This window comes from Cydia fagiglandana, chromosome 15 (assembly GCF_963556715.1).
Source record: "Cydia fagiglandana chromosome 15, ilCydFagi1.1, whole genome shotgun sequence".
Lineage (NCBI taxonomy): Eukaryota > Metazoa > Arthropoda > Insecta > Lepidoptera > Tortricidae > Cydia > Cydia fagiglandana.
The window spans coordinates 4,300,522-4,305,684 of NC_085946.1; positions in this window are offsets into that span (position 1 = coordinate 4,300,522).

The following is a 5,163-nucleotide window of genomic DNA, read 5'->3' on the forward strand; positions in this document are numbered from 1 at the left end:
ATTTAAAATGTACTGACTTAGCACTGACATTTGACCGCACGAATCAAGCCAATGGAGCTAATCGAATCAGAGGACATTTCGATGACTATTAATATCTTAATTTTAGTTCGTGACCCCAATAAAGGTCCATTTAAACAGGATGAGAACCTCTAGTGTAAATTTAATTCACACCATTTATATGTCTATTTTGTATGGGATTTTGACACAGAACTGTGGATTTTGAGCAGCGCGCCAAGCGGTACGTTTCGGTAACTCAAAAGCTCATACAAAATGACACCTGCCTGATGCAAACCTGTACGTCACGTCACACTAATCACGCTATCGTAGGTACCTATTAAATATATTAAGAGCCAACAGGAGTGGTCATTTCTCCATACAAACGCACTCGACTGTTTCCTCCGTGGGTAATAATATGCTAGAGCAATTATTTTTTCAACATAGATTAATATTGTCAATATCTGTGTCGGACCATTTTGCTTTTTTTGATATTTTTGTTTTTTAAGGCGCTAGAGCCCTTCAAAAATGGCCAAATGGCCTCATTGACTATGCCACAATGAGAGGCGTAATATTCAAAACTGATATCAATTAGCCAAAAAAGCAAAACGGTCCGACACAGATAATTTCATAATCATTTAGATTTCCAAATTTGGTTGCGATTGGTTAAGTTTTGGAGGAGGGAACAGTCGAGTACGAAACCTCGATTTTTGAGATTTTTACGCAGGATTTTTCGCCTTGTCTTTTTATAGCACTAGTTTTAGGCGCCGCTTCCGTTAGCGAGACGGGTATATTTGCCTAAAATATTTAAAACTCACGTATTTTAAGTCGAAAAACTCCGTACCGAGGAGTGTCATCAGGAGCTTGCGTTGACGGTGACGGACCGGCGCAGACCCCACCTACTTAATCACAGACACCATCCAGACGCTATCGTACCTATTAAAATTACACTAGGGGTACAGACTCTTCTTCTTCCAAACTTCAATCTTGATGTCAAAAAGGCACTATAAAGTTGATCAAGAATGGCAGTCTACACTTTAAGTTTGTCACGTGAAAATAGTGGCGGATTTGCCCTAAGACCCAGTAGGGCCGGGCGTAGAGCGGCCTAACTAGAGCGACAAGATATTATATTAGGGGCGGTAGCAACACGCAACAGTCTATAGATGGGTGCTAAGCCTTTCTCAGCTAGTAGTTATACAGGGCCTGGGGCAGTGGTGGGCAAAGTACGGCCCGCGGGCCATCTCCGGCCCGCCAATGGATTTTATCCGGCCCGCCGCCGGTCCTATTAAAAATAATTAGTATATGGCTTTGCCCCACGATAATCGCAAATCAAAATAAATTTTGGCTACAATTCTGGCCCTCCACATAAATTTCCTAAACATTCTGGCCCCCCATGAAGAAAGTTTGCCCACCACTGGCCTGGGCCTAGGGCGGCCACACTACAAATCCGCCACTGCGTGAAAATCGTTGCAGAGTTATTTTTCTGACTCCGACTATACGAATCGTATCAAGTTAAGATTTAAAAAGTACCTACAGACTTCTCAGCTATCTAAACATCGCATACCTAACCCGATAATATTATGATTGAGGATTACTAATGGGATTCCTTGGCTGACTAAGTCTGAACGAATCTTTGTTACGGTATTATATATATTTATTTATTTATTTATTTAAACTTTATTGCACAAAGTATATACAAAAATGTACAAATGGCGGACTTAATGCCAAATGGCATTCTCTACCAGTCAACCATAGGGCCAAACAGACATCTACAATTGGTGCAGAGAGAGAAATATACTTATTCAGTGAATAAAAAAAAAGCAAACTATACATATAAACTACATAAATAAATAAAATATATATGAACTACTACATATTTATACAATACATACTATAAATATAATAATGATGGATATTATATATGTAATAACTAATTAACTATCCTCTCATAACTCGAGAATTTTTAGTACACGTCCACATCAGAGATAGGTTCTGTTACCTTTTGCGATTTTGGCTACGGAACCCTAAAAAACCGGCCAAGTGCGAGTCAGACTCGCGCATGAAGAGCTCCGTACTATTACACAAATAATGGCAAAAAAACCGTTTGTTGTAAGGGAGCCCCAATTAAATATTTATTTTATTCTGTTTTTAGTATGTTGTTATGGCGGCAACAGAAATATGTATATCATGAAAATATCAACTGTCTAGCACGTTTCTTGAGTTACAGCCACAGACAGACGGACGGATGGACGGACAGACGGACAGCGGAGTCTTAGTAATAGGGTCTCGTTTTTACCCTTTGGGTACGGAACCCGAAAAAGATTATTAGGTGTAGTTGGTCAAGCAGATTTTGGCAGTAGAAAAATGCGGCATATTTGAAAAAAGTAGGCGCGAAGGGGCATCGTCTCATAGCAAATTTGAATTTCGCGCCTTTACTACTGACAAGATTTGCTTGACCATCTATAGTTCGTTTTTTTTAGCATTAGAAAGAACTTCGCAGAAGTAAGCTTGTGGTTCCAAATCCGGCACTTTTAGCGGTAATAATTTGAAGTAAATTATATGTATTGACCGTGCTACATTAGATAATTCAATAATTATTAACAATTAAAGAGCCTGATAAAAACTGTACGCTTACTTCTGTGGAGTTCTTTCTAATGCTAAAAAAAACGAACTATATATCAACAAAAAACGCTTAAAGGTTCGCGGTGAGGCGCGTTTTCTATATCCTTCAGTAGGAGAAGCAGCTATTATTGTTTGTCCTTGTCACAGTCTCACATTTTTTTTATTTCCCGCCGTTTTAGTATGGATTATGGTTGGCAACAAATAAATTCTACCAATCATAGTGTCGCATTGTGTATGTTTTGTCCCACACGTTTTGCGCGTCAGCGCGCGTACAGCTTGCCAAAAAAGAGTAGAAATTAAAAAGTGGCAACACTGTAGTGTCGTCCCTTTCAAACCAATTCATATAAAGGCCCCTGTACATATTGGGAGCGTGGCGTGGGCCAGTCTGGGGGACGCATTTATGCGTTAGAGGGAGCAAGTGATATTGCTATCTCATTCTACCGCATGGCTGCGTCGAAGCCCCCTACTCTGTCTGTTCTCTTTCACGGCGCAGCAACTAGTATCATTTCTCTCTCCTTGCTCTTTTAAAAATACCGTTTGTCAAAAAAGGACAACCATACTGTTGACAAGATGGACTTCAAATCCAAGTGTCCCCTTTTTAGGTGACCCAGGTTGTGCATGTGTGCGTAAAAACGTATATGTGTGCTCTTTTAGGGATGTGAAAAGTCGATTTTAATCATGTTATAATATATCGATAAACGCTACACAGCGGAACGAAATAGCGATTAATTGAAGCTTCAATATCTTCGTTAAACATAAACATAATTGAAATGCTAATGGATAATGAATATATTATAATGTAATAAAATAATTCAATTATTGCGGAACACATATTTTAGTAGGTATTTATGAATTTTAATTAAATATCTGAACTTTCCCTTGATTCTCTCCTGGGGCGTGACTATAAAATTGTGATCTGATAACCACAATAAAGAATAAAAGCGTTTTGTTCATTTTAGGTATCGTTAAACCTTTGAAGTAAAATTAAATTTGCAAGAAATGTCGATAGTTTATCGATATGACTTTATCGACATGGCTACAGCAAAGTGGGCCGCTTTGTTAATCGTACACTAAACAAAAAGTGGTCCCACTGACAGCTCGCTTGGAAGATATCTGTTTATTCTTATATCTATGGCTGCGTCCCTTGGACTGGCCAACCCTGGCCCAATATGTACAAGGGCCTTAAGAAAACGGTACAACACTACAGTGTTGCCACTTTTTAATTTCTACACTTTTTTGTTTTTTGCCAAACTGTACTTATAGGTATATCACGTCTATAGGATCCTACCATCTATGCTTTTACTATATAGGTTCTAAACTTGATTATTTATATAATACCTACCCACAAATTGTTAATCAGAATCAGCTGGGTACATAATATCTTAAGTGTAACAAAGACATCTCGTACAAAAGGGTTGCCATAATTATTGCTAAAACAAGAAGACATTTTTAGCCAGTGTTACCCAATACCGAACCCCTTTTAGTGTGTACCGGCCTTAAATCAATTTTATTAAATATCGCGACAATACTACAGATTATATAAGAATAGTAGATACACTACCCTACTCTGGTTTTAGTTAACAGGGCCCAGTTTTATAAAGTTACAAGTTACAAGTTTACAGGCGTTTACTGGCAACACTTGCTCCGTTTTTTACAATTTGCGTTTTATAAAAGTACTGTGTTACAATTTTACAGGTTACAGGTACAAGTGCCTGTAGCTCAACCATAGACGAAAATACGGGAGTTTTATAGTTTTAAACTCAAAATCGAACAGGCGTTTTATAAAAATATTGTAAATTACAAGTGTAGATTGGTACACTTGTAACAAAAACTTACATACGTCTTGAGTCCTGTAACAGCACAACAGCAGTTACTTGTAGACTCGTTTTCTGAGAGATTTTAAACTTTACTCTTTATTGTTAAGCACCAACGCCAACGATTGTGCCAGGGCATGCATATTTTTCCATGCACTGACCTTATCAGTTTTTGTTAATGTATCTGTAATATATAGTAAATAGGAAATAAAGTGACAATATGTTTGATACTGATTTTATTGACGATTCGTTTTATTTTATCTACTTGGAAATGGAAAGGGATTATTCCCGATATTTGTCGTTGATTTATTAGCATTCGTCTCTTTATTTAAGTATTATAGTGCATTCACATTATGGTAAAGTGTACTATTCATAATTTTCGATACACAGCGTATTTATCTTTGAGCCGCTACCGAAACAATACATGTAAAAATGTGAAAGAGTACTTATTTACATGTTATTTACTTATTAGGTAAATATTTAATGAAATCTAACTTAATCTGAATCTGAAAACGGCCCAAAAAGTATATCCTTTTTTTTTTTTTTTTTAGTATTTATTTGCTAGAATTATGGTACATTGTAGACGGTGGACATTGATTTGGTAGTTCAACATAATTCACCACTATATAGGCATGCAAAACTTTACACTATACATACATCTAGAAAATTTTAATTCACTGTCACGTTATGTTAACTGAAGACATATTCTATACTTATGTTAAAATTGGTAAGT